Consider the following 12951-nt stretch of genomic DNA (forward strand, 5'->3'; position numbering starts at 1 on the left):
GTGTTTAGTATGATACAGCATGATAGTACATATATATTTCAGTCTAAGATAGTTTTAATAAATCATAAGGATATGTTATGTGGGTAGTTGCATAAATTATGCAAATTTTCTTTATACCAGAAATTTTTTTTAAAAAATGGAAATAGGACAAAATTTTAAAAAAGAAAATCTAACTGAGCAATTATTTTTTTTCCTAGACAATAGACACATATATTTGACTACTATTTACCAATAAATGAATATTTTAAAACAGAATGAAACTTAAAGGAGTCATGAAAAACACACCCATCTTGCTTTAGTTTCTCCTTTTTATGCTAGCTATTTCTGCTTCTGATCACAGAGGAAAGATACAATGCTTTGGATGTATTATTCAGTCAACAATTTTACTAGGTTCTGTTAATGAGCTAGACATTGTACTATATTCTGAATACATAAGACAGTAGGACATGGTTTAATTGAATGAAGAGAAGAAAACTAAATAAATAATTATAAAACTGTTCTTGGGGCTACAATAAAGTAATGGGTAAAGTGCAGTGTGAGCAGGGAAAAAAGAAATAACTGTGCCCAAGAGCATTTAGAAAAACTAATCAGAGAATTGGAGTGTGGTTTGAAAACTCAGTTGGTATTAATCAGGAGAAGGGAGCAAGGACACATAAGAGGGAGTACTGAGGGACATGGGCATCTATGCTGGCTTATGTGGGTACATGCAAGAATAAGGTGGATTTAATGAGCTGAGAGTTTTTTTGGACTGGATTTTAGTCTGCAAGGGAGACCTATACTTCTGGGGAAAAGTGCATTTTCAAGGACAGAAATTTTCCTTTAGCTTGAAAAAACTAAAAGAAGGGATAAAATATATAATGAAAACAACAGTTTTTAAGGCACTAAACATAAAGCCACAAAGTACACTGATGCCTGAGAGACATAAAACAAATGTGGTGAGAGTCAAAGTTGCCCCAGTTTGCAATGTATAATCCCAGACTCTGGTGCAGGAAGGACCAACCCAAGAGGTACCCTGCTGATTCCGGGAATAGAGGGAAGGAGCTGACAGTCTGGTGATACCAAAGAAAGGAGATACAACAAAGGAGAGAGCTTCATACCTATGGAAATCCTGGCATTTTCAGAGTTCCCTTTGAGGATTTAGCACAGCACTGATCACTACAGGCTTGTGAAGAGATTGCCTGAGGTAGAGGTGGGGTGGGAAGGAAAGCCTGCAAGGATTCTAGGTCACGGTTAATGGCACTCACACAGGACTGGGGACTAGCGTCTATTCTCTCTAGCCAAAGTGGAAAACCTCATAATTCTCAGGATAATGTGTAATCATAGTTCTATGGCTTAAACAGTGGGAAAAGTTAGTTCTAGACCTAAACCCATTCTCTTAAATAACAAAGCTTAAAAACAAGACTCTAACGGATCAAACTGTTTCCAAGTAATTTGACTACAAATATACATATCATTTTAGGAATACAAAAATGTCCATGTGCAATAAAGTAAAGCCCATATTCCTAACATCTAATAAAAAATTAGAAGGCATGCAAAGAAGAAGGAAATTATTATCTGCAATGAGGAGAAAAATCAGTCAATTGATACTGACTCGGGATTGACATTATCTTGGAGGAAGCCCTTCTCTGCCCTATGGTCCTTCTGGTTGGATTTAGAATCAAATGGACATGAGACAGATTAATAGGAGAAAATCAAATTTAATAGATGTACGTATGGGGAATCCACACAAACATGAATTTCCAAAGAGAGTGAGGCAACAGGAAGCTTATATAAACTAAGGAGAGGGGTAGAGTCTGAAGATACAAAGACCATTAGCAGCAAGATGAAAAATGTTTTGAAAAACAGTCTGCCTTATTATCTAAGTAAGTTTCTTAGGTAAAGAGGAGTAACTATTAATAGCTCTCTTTCCCTCGAGACTCTCCTTTCCAGTGTAAATTTAGGCAGATTTAAGGGAGGCAGAGAGCATTTTTTTTCTGTGTCTGCTGGATTTTAATTACTTTTAATTCGAAATAATCTGTGTGCTGAAATGGCACATTTTGGGGTATCTCATCCAATACCTCTTCAACATAAATGGAAGGGTTAGTAGAAAAAGACATTAACTCAGTTATTGTAACTATTTTGCCTGTTCTAGAAGCTAGAGGAAAAGACTGAATGTGTTCATATGTGACAAGGAAGATATAAAAAGTTCCACAACAAAATTCTAGATCTGAAAGCAAAAATATCTGGAAGGAAAAATTATACTGGATAGAATTTTCAATTGAACAGACATGACAGAAAGAAAAAGTAGTGAACTCGAAGTCATCTTAATAGACCCTGCCTGAAATAAAACACAGAGAAAATAAAAGTGTTAATAAATGAGTAGGGCTTTTAGTGAGTTGAGGGACAATTTCAGAAAACACACTTGAAAGGGGTAGGGACAAACAGAAAATGTATTTTAAGAAATAAAGTTTGAAAAGTGCCCAAATTAGTAAAAATTATAAAAGCACTGATTTAAGAAGCTCTATAAATCCCAATAACAAGACACATGAAGAAAACTACACAGTTACATCATGACAAGATCACTTTAACTAAAAACTATATATATTTATTAAAAATTTTAGAAGCAGCCAGAGGAAAAAGAAACACATTATACACAAAAGAACAAAGATAAGGATGGGAACATATTTCATATTTCTCTTTCAAAACAATGTGAGCTAGAAGATAGTGGAGCAACATCTTTAAAGTATGGAAAGGTTAAAAAAAACTCAAACAAAATTTAAAAAAACAACAAAACTATCAATTTAAGAATATTTTTGCCCATGGGAGAAAAAGTAGACATTTTCAGACATACAAAAGCTAAGAGAATTAGCATGCCTGCACAACAGGAAATGTAACAGCAAGTCCTTTGAACAGAAGCAAATTTATAGCAGCCATAGTTCTAGATCTACACAAAGGAATAGAGTGCACTGGAGATTGCAACAATGTGCATGAAGTTTTTATCTTATTACTAAAATCTATTTGAAATTGTCAACTGTTTAAAGATGATTACAATATATTGGGTACTGTATAATATATGTTGAAATAAAATGTATGACAACAAGAGCACCATGGTTGGGAGGGGGAAAACCATACTGATGTAAGAAGTCATCTAATATCCCTTGAGAGCAGATTTTGATTAAATATGGATATATACTCTAATCCCTAAAGCAGCCACTAAAATAATACAACAGAGGGTCATAATGAATAAGCCAACAAAAGCAATAAAATGAGATAAGAAGGTATGCAAAAGAAGGTAGAAAAAGAGAGACAAGTGAACAAAGAATGGTTACAAAAAATTGAAAATACAGTTGTTCTGAGTTCATAGTTGTGTTATTCTGAAAAGATCCATTTTTAGTTAAAAGGTGTATATAGGTTTAGGTTAATAACTAAAACCTAATTTGAAACCCAAATGCCCATCAACAGGTGAATATGGAGGCAAAATATGATACATCCATATAGCGGAATATTATTCAGCATTAAAAATACATTCTTGATACATACAACATCAAAGAATCTTAAAGTTGTTTGGCAAAAGAACCGAAGCAAAACTGAGTATTTATATAAAGTTCTAGGAAAGGTCAACAAATCTGTAATGATTGAAATTAGGCCAGTGATTGTCTGAAGATGGAAAGGTGGAGGATAAAAAGAGAGAGCATGAAACTTTTGGGGGTGATGGGTATGTTTAGTATTTTGATTGTGACAATAGCTTTGTATATAAATAAATAAAAATTATCATATGGTGTATTTAAAATGTGAGTAGTTTATTTCATGTCATTTATACCTCAATACAGCTGGCTTTTTAAAAGCCATAATGGAGGAAGAAAGTGGGGATAAGCCTTAATGTATAGACTATGGAAAATTGTGAAGGAACCTTGAGTACTATGGAGTTCTAGTTTTGTTCTTCAGGCCATGTATTTCAGACTGGGCAAGTAAGTGGGCCTGTCTGTAGGCACCTGATTGTTGTCTTAATTGGATCTGCATTGCCTTTTACTTGTAGGGATAAGACTGTTTTGAATAAGAAATTGTGCAGTTACTAAAGCAATTGTGAAAACTATTGCCTTGTTAATAGGGACAGGTTCCTAGAATTGCAGGACTGTGAGAATGGTGGTTGTCTAATCCTTTCTCCATTTCCCTTTTTCTGTTATTTGCTCCATAATCCTTTACTAAGATGATCAGGAAAAATGAATCTCGTGTTCTCTGTGCCCCTAAATCACTATTTCCTATTCTTTTAAAAGGAGGTGATCTTTTCATTTATGTTTTTGATTATTGTTCCTAACTCGTGAGGGCTCACTTTGATTTTTTTCTTACCTTGGTGTCTGCCAAAGTGTCTGTGCAAGTCTTGCACAAGAGATGTTTTAATAAATTGAATAAAATTAAATTATTTGTCATCCTAGAGAAGGGAATACACCATTACAAATTTATCTTGAGACTAAATACTATGTATTATCTCTTTTTTTTAAGAATAGATGTGCTTAAAGTGGGGTTGCGTTATATAGAGAGAGTGAGGGGTAAATGCAGTCAAATGCTCTACCACTGAGCTATACCCTCATGGGGTAAATGAAATATAAAATCAACTTGCTTTCTTATCAAATTTGTCAAATAGTAGCCCTATTTTCAAAAATTTTCCTTTTTATAGAGTGTGAAGAAAGAAACTATTTTTTTTGCACTGTAATTATATCTAAGTCTCATTATATTAACAAATTTAACCCTCACTACAGTCTTTTAATCTAGCTCTTATTAGTTTTCCTTCAGAGATAATGAACTTGAAACTTGAAACAGTTAAATATATTTACCAAAGACCACAAAGCCAGAAAAGTAGGCTAGGTTAGGATATGAACCTACATGTACATAATTTGTTCTTTCTTCTAGATCAACATTAGCAAAACTTGGGTTTCTGGTCATTTCTAACTAGATAATTACAATGAGTTACATGAAATAAGGGTTGCACTTTTAAATCAGTTTAGGGGGAAAAAGGCTGAATAGTAAATCGGGTGTTTGCATATTAAAGGCTCAGTTCAGTTCTCAAGAAAAAGAATCTGCTTATACTTGTTTAATTCGGCATTCCATAAACTTATTTGATAATAGTGTCCTTTATAAGACATCATTTAATATAGCATGGATTATTCATTTCATTTTCCACAGCACACAGTTTGAGAAATACTGATGCTGCAACGTCTCAAGGTTTACCATTTGCAAATCACCTATATAAACAGTTGGGCACTTACTATTCCGATTTTAACAAGATAATTGGTATTAATTATCTGTAAGTGAAGCTCAAAATACTAATTTAAAGGAATAGAACCTTTCGAAACTTTGACCAACATTCCTCAAGCATTTCTTCTTAAACCAGGAGAAAAAAACACTGTAAAGCACAAGTGAGGTAGCATTTCAAGTAGAAAGTGGTTAAGAGAGCCAACAGTCACTAAGGAGACAAACAAAACACGATGGGAGTGTTCTACAGTGTTAAGGGTATTTCAGTGGCAGAGCAATGGTCAGAATGGAGATCTTAAGGGAAGGAAGGAAGTAGAGACAGTGAATAAAGATGCATTTGCCAAATCTGAAAGGGAGAAACAGGTGGTCCAAGAAGGATTCCCTTTTCAAGATGGAAAGACTTAGGGATATCTACTAATAGAGAAAGTGTCAGGAGAGAGGCAAAGATTAAAGATGTAGACAATCCAAAAAAGCAAGTTCTAGTAAGGGTAAAAAATGAGTTGAATGTAATCTAGGTGAATCCAAACATCACTGGGAGATAATATATGAAAACACATTTTTTTTGGAGAACTATTTAGCAATATAAAGCAAAACCCCCAATATTGATCATATCTTTGACTTTCACCTCTATTTGATAATTTATCCTATGGAAGTAATTCAACGGATTGAGATTTTTGCACATATAAATTTATCATATTGTAAATTATAATATTGAACATATGTTCCTTAATGTCCACATCTTTTTCATAAGGAGTGGGATACTCAATTGTTTTTTTCTTCTGTACTTTGTTTAATCCGCAATTTATTAGCATTAAGTAGTACTAAACAATCAACATTTTAAATACCTTAAGTAATGAATTGTACTTGGGATGCCTGGACGCCTCAATCAGTTAAGTGTCTGACTCTTGATCTCGGGCCCAGTGTTGATCTCAGAGTCATGAGTTCAGGCCCTGCATTGGCTCTGCACTTAAAAAAAAATAATAGTCAATTGCACTCAAAATAGAAATGTCATTATACACTAATCAAAACTGATTTTTGCCTTTATATTGAAATAAATCTTGAAAAGAGCTAATAACATGGATTTAAATTAGATATTTTATCATTTCATTCTTCCTCTAATTCTTTTTTTATTATTTTTTAATTTTTTTATAAACATACAATGTATTTTTATCCCCAGGGGTACAGGTCTGTGAATCGCCAGGTTTATACACTTGACAGCATTCACCATAGCACATACCCTCCCCAATGTCTTCCTCTAATTCTGATTGTTAGTCTAATTTTAATTCTTACTTATGTCTTTATAGATTTGTCCTAACAATCCAACAATAATTACAAATTTATCTTTATCCTAGAGATTCAGTTAAAAATATGGTCATCTTATATCCATCGAGGTTGTAGGATCTAGATTATCTATCTATTCTTTATCAAAACATAAGGTATTGTAACTGTATTTATTCATAAACTACTCAAACTGAGTTCATTGGTCAATAAGTCAACAGTTTTACCTCTTGCAGGGGATTTGTTGCCTTTTTTATACTATAGTCTATTTTCATATTTTGATATCTGATGTTTTACTTCAAAATCTTTGTTTTTAAGTTTTACATGGCCAAAAGTACCTAATCTTTGGTTCTATCATGATATAACATGTCATATATATATGTGTATATATATATATGTGTATATATGTATATATATATGTATATATATAAAACACATTATGATATATATCATTATATGATATATATTTACATGTATATGTATATGTACATGTATATATATATCATTATATGATATATTATTACATGTATATGTATATATATACACATGAGTAATATATAACATGTTATATCATAATGATATATATCATACATATAATATATATAATATAATACACATAATATAATATATATATCATATCATGATATGATATATTACCTAGCTTGTTGGTATAATTGGAAAGGTATGTATGTCTTCTCAGTATCTCATTATAATTAGCAGGGTCATCTGGAGGTTTTACGTACATGGAGATGAAGGATACAGTCTGCATTCTCCGTGCTTTTCTTAAGCCAGTTTGCTAATTCATCATTTTGGAACATATAGTTAACCATCCTCTCTTGGTATGGTTATTGATTGTGAATATCAATTCCTCCTCCATTATCCACTCCCCCCAACAATAAAAATAGCCTTTACCCCCTCACCCTGATTTGTCTGCCCTAGGAAACATTTAAAATAATCTATTCAGCTAATTCTATGCATATATTATTGTGGATCCTAGCCAGGACTCTAACTTTTTAAAATGTATTTTACATATTAAGCTTCATCTGAAGTAATTCTTAATCACAAACAATGATACAATGGATGAAAATTTTAAGTAGAAGAAAATCTATCAGGGCAGGAAGGATTTTGAACTTGAAATCGTACCAAAATAACAATCACCTACTGTATGTAAATGTAATTTAAAAAATGATCATTTATTTATGGAGAAAAAGCAAAGCAGAAAAATATTGTATTCCAATTGTAGACTTATTCTCTATTTTCTTCATTTTGAATAAAGTGTTATGTCAGGAAATTGATTGACTAGGTTTGACTTTGTTTTTGTCTTAACTGATAAATGTTGTGATAAGTTTTATAAGACCATAAAATTGTATTGTTGCCAAATGGCATCCTTATGCAAATTCTCCAGAAGCCTTTTCTCTAATGATAATTATAGTTTCCATGTCATAAGTACCTATTATGTGGCAGGCACTGTGGATAGACTATCTAATTAATTTTTCAGACAACCCCACGAGAAAGGTATTACTATTCCCACATGTGGATGAGAAAACTGAAGATAAGAGAGGTTAAGTAATTTGAAAAAGGTCATTCAGCTAAGTGCCAAAGCCAATATTTAAAGGCAAGCATGTTTGAGTCCAAAGTTAGTATGCTCCCCCCTTATATTTTGCTGCCTTTGTCTTGTAAGTCAAAGAGAGATAAGAAGAGAATATGAAAATGAGCATTTTTAGCTTTGGGGGATAATTAATGGCTAGAGTAAAACACACACACACACACACACACACACACTCTCTCTCTCTCTCTCTTTAAATGTTGAAATGAAAATGTATGCATAACTTTTCTATGTATTTGTGTGTATTGGTGTATGTGTGTGTGTCTCTCTATATAAAATTAATGTGTTGCATTTTTAAATACTAATAAATACTTCAAATCAAGCATTAAAATACCTACAGATGAGTGTAGGTGTTTACTTGATTATGCACTGCTTTTCTTGGACAGAAGTAGATATCTCACAATGCCACAAGAGTGTTTAATGTTCCACTAGTCTAAAGAAATGGATATATTTTTGAAACAGTGCTGCAGAATTTTATTTATGATTATAGATCTGTCTGATGTTCAGAGACCTTTTTCAGTTTTCTCACTTTTTTTCTTTGTTGTAACAAGATTTCATAAAAAGCATATGCTTACAAAGTGCTGATTAGATCAAGTTGGGTGAAATGTGTAACACCTTGGAAAGACAGTACATATCAGACTTCAAAATAGCTTCAAAAATTTGGAAAAGTGTCCATAAACAAACAGGAAAAAATGATGTTTGCTGATGAGGTAGGAAAAAACAAGAAAAATAAACTGAAAACCGTGTATGATTAGTTACTTGTGCCTTTAGAGTGGGGGAAAAATCCGCAAGATGCCGCTAACATAATGTAGCTACCAGAAAAGTGTGTGCAGACCTTGTGCATATTAATGAGGGCATCTGGGGTGGGTGGTGAGAGTAGTGTCCTTGCAATCTCACTTACTCTTCAGAGGTGATCTCTTCCTGGTTCCTGGTGGTGATTGTATGAACACCAACACAGGACTTTCACTATGCAAACTTCCATGGGAATACAGTTCAACAGAATATCAAAACTTCTCTCCATATTAGCAAATGGAATTTGAAATGTTTCTTCCATGATTCCAATCTTGGTGGCAAAAAAGATAAGAAGGGAAACAAAATTCTTTTGCCTTCATGTAAATGTTAGTAATCATATTAATAATGCTAATAGTAACCAAACATTTAATGAAGACATTACTTATTACAAAAATAAAATGATCACCTCAGTAAACCTCAACTGAGGTTTAAAGAGAAGAACTCAATGACTAATGTCACAATCTGGTATGTATTGGTGTTGGGACTCAACGCAAATGTGTTGGGTCTACAATTCCTACATTTCTTTCTTTCTTTCTTTCTTTTTAAGATTTTATTTATTTATTTGACAGAGAGAGAGAGAGATCACAAGTAGGCAGAGAAGCAGGTGACAGAGAGGGGGAAGCAGGCTCCCTGCTGAGCAGAGAGCCCGATGCAGGGCTCGATCCCAGGACCCAAAGATTATGACCTAAGGCCAAAGGCAGAGGCTTAACCCACTGAGCCACCCAGGTACCCCAACAATGCCTACATTTCAAATTCTTCTTCCTGCCACTGGCTTCTCTGGCAGCTGCTCAAGTTCATTCCTTGTGGCAGAGAAATTTGAATTACCTGGCTACCTTCACTTAAGATCTTTTGGAGCTTGGGTCCCGCTACTATTTCCCAGTGATTCCCTCCTACTGCTTTATACTCTCCAACCATTTCCTCCACCTACATTCTGCCTTCCACTAGTGCCTTCCTCTGATTGGAATACCTACCTAAAATTGGAGGAGAGATTTGCTTCTGCCCACTAGATAAAGCATGTTTACCCTCCTGCAGGATTGAGGAGGGAAGTTATCCCTTCCCTCCTTTTTACTGTTCTCCTTCATCCTGATGTTACCTCACCTTATCATTAAAAAAAAAAATGTCTTTTATTCTGGAATGATTTATAGAAACCAAGAAAAAGTATATGCTTAAGAAATCAAAGGACCCAAGGATTACATGGAAAAACAAATTCTTCAAGTTTTGGGAAGTGATAGCATTGGATAGAAAATTAAACTTAAGATCTAAAGGGCAAAGATACCGGGACACCTGGATGGCTCAGTGGCTTAAGCTCTGCCTTCGGCTCAGGTCATAATCTCAGGATCCTAGGATCAAGCCTTGCATCGGGCTCTCTGCTCAGCAGGGAGCCTGCTTCCCCCTCTCTGTCCACCTGCTTCTCTGCCTACTTGTGATCTCTCTCTCTGTGTGTCAAATAAATAAATAAAATCTTTAAGAAAAATAAAAAATAAAATAAATAAATAAAGGGCAAAGATACAGAAGACAAAGAAATATCTCAAGACAGATGGATGGTGGGGGCTGATTCTATTTGCCCTGAGGATATGAGGGATATCAAGAGCTAAAATTAATCAATTTAATAGGAGTTTACCTACTGCCAGCTGTTTGGCTGGATTCTTAGGAGAAAACCAAAGCCCTTGCCTTCACAGTCTGGGAAAAATCAATGAGGAGTAATTAGAATAAAGAGTAACAAATACTCTGGCAATGGCCAGGCCAGCGGAGAATAACAATGATGCCTCTGGGAAGATTCCCTGTTTAATCCTAGGGATTACAGAGAAGAATTCCTTTGATAAATGATGTTTGGTCAAATCTTCTGATGAACAACTTCAAATAACCATGTAGCTGATCCATCTGGCTCATGATCTGTCAGCAGTTTGACTTCCTTATGACTGATGATAAAAATACGAAGCTTCAAAAAGTCCTGATTATAAGACGCAAAAGTGAGAGTAAGGAATCTTTATAGAGATTATCAATAGTAATAATGATGATGCTGTTGATGACGATGATGATGGTGATGTTATAGTATTCAAAAGTTCTCTCTTTAGCCCAGCATTATCTGTCGAGTTACTCAATAAATACCAATGACTGTATAATTCCATCTGGATAAAAGTAGAAAATGTCATACTCTTGCTAAGGTTGCTGATCTTTCCATTAGTAAAGAGGTTCTGAAACACAGGAAGAATTTCTCCTCTTCAGTCCTATGCATGACACTTTTGCCCCATGTTTGATCTTCTTATTACTGGAAACTTCTTTCCCCCTAAGCCCAAGCCTCTGGCTTCTGAATTTAGATAAACAACTTAGGCATCTTTTTAGAGCTGCAGGTCTATATTCCAGTTGCCTCTTCTACATCTCCAGTGCATATCTCCCACCTACTGAGAATGTTAAAAACTGAATGAATTATTTCTCTGTCTTCAAACCTATTGGACTCAATCTTCTATTCACTCCCAACACCCCATCAAAGACAAATATTATTTGTCTCTTTTAAATAGCTGTTGACAGTTGGCGTTATCTAGTGTCACCCCCCCCCACTTTCATTGATCTTTCAATTTCTTGAACACCTCACTTTTATTATTCTCTTTTTCAGGCCCCAAAAACATGCTTTCCCTCTGAATTTTTTTCTGTCCAAGCTATTCCTTACACCTATGAATTCCTGGTAAAGTGTCAGGTCTCAATTTAGATGTCACTTCCCCCAGAAGGTTTTCGCTGATACCCATAGTTTGTATAATAACTGCATTTCCCTCCACTCACTTAAAAATATCTATCAACCACCATATATGTTCTAGGTACTGTTGATTTTTTAATGATTCTCATAAGGACAGCAACCAAATAAGGACAGGCCTGGAATGTTGTAGAATACCCATAAGGCATTCCAAGTAAGTATTTGTCGGATGGATATTTAGGTTACCAAGAAATTAGCCAGTCTAATAAATAAAGGGATAAATAAATAAATAAATAAAGGGAAGTGAGAGCATTTTGAGCAGAGATGACAGTGTAAGTCAATCACAAACAGATATGGGATTTGGGATAGAGAACTGACTGTGAAGGTAGTGGAGTGCTTCTTCATAGATAAACAGAAGTTTATAGCAAACATACACTAGGCTTATCAAGTACATTGGTTGAAAAAGAAGAAGAGAATTGGGGAAGTAACTAGAAAGCTATCTGAAAATAAGGAGTGCTGCATTTAATTTGTTTTCTGTAAATTTTGAGAGATATTTACCTTGAAGGGGAATATGAAACAAAGAGCTCTACTTTAAATGCAAGAAGAAGGGGATTTAATTCAGTGAGAAAAATCACAATTGTGGCAGGAAGGGAACTATACTAAAGCCAGGATAGAAGGATTCCTTGGCCAGGAACAAAGGAAGGAAAATACTGGTGAAACTGGAGGAAAAGTAAAGATTTTATCATTATTTTTATTGGTTGCTTGAAAGTGAAATCACAGATTACTTTTTCCAAAAAATTCATTATCTCTCTGAAGAAAACATTGTTGTTTGCTGAAAGTTAGGTAGGAAAAGAAAAGAAGTATGATAAAGTTTTGGAATAGCCACGGCAAGAAAGAGAATGGAGATGGAATTTGAAATATGTGGGGAAGTCTGCATGGTGCTAGAATATTGTTAGGTGACTCCTTCCACTTTAATCATAATCATGATACATCAAGAGTTTCCTGGGAGTAATACAAATGTTTCAGTGGTGGGACCATCCAATCAAATTTAAACTGTATTTTATTTTATTTTATTTTATTTTATTTTATTTTATTTTATTTTATTTGACAGAGAGAGAGACAGCAAGAGAAGGAACACAAGCAGGGGGAGTGGGAGACTCAGGGCTCGATCCCAGGACCCTGGGATCATGATCTGAGCCAAAGACAGACACTTATCAACTGAGCCACCCATGTGCCCCAATGGTTTTTTTGTTTGTTTGTTAAGATTTTATTTATTTATTTGACAGAGAGAGACAAAGAGAGAAAGAGAGAGAGAGAGAATACAAGCAGGGAGAGTGGGAGAGGGAGGAGCAGGGAT

This window comes from Lontra canadensis, unplaced genomic scaffold (assembly GCF_010015895.1).
Source record: "Lontra canadensis isolate GAN:19392208 unplaced genomic scaffold, GSC_riverotter_1.0 scaffold51, whole genome shotgun sequence".
Classification (NCBI taxonomy): domain Eukaryota; kingdom Metazoa; phylum Chordata; class Mammalia; order Carnivora; family Mustelidae; genus Lontra; species Lontra canadensis.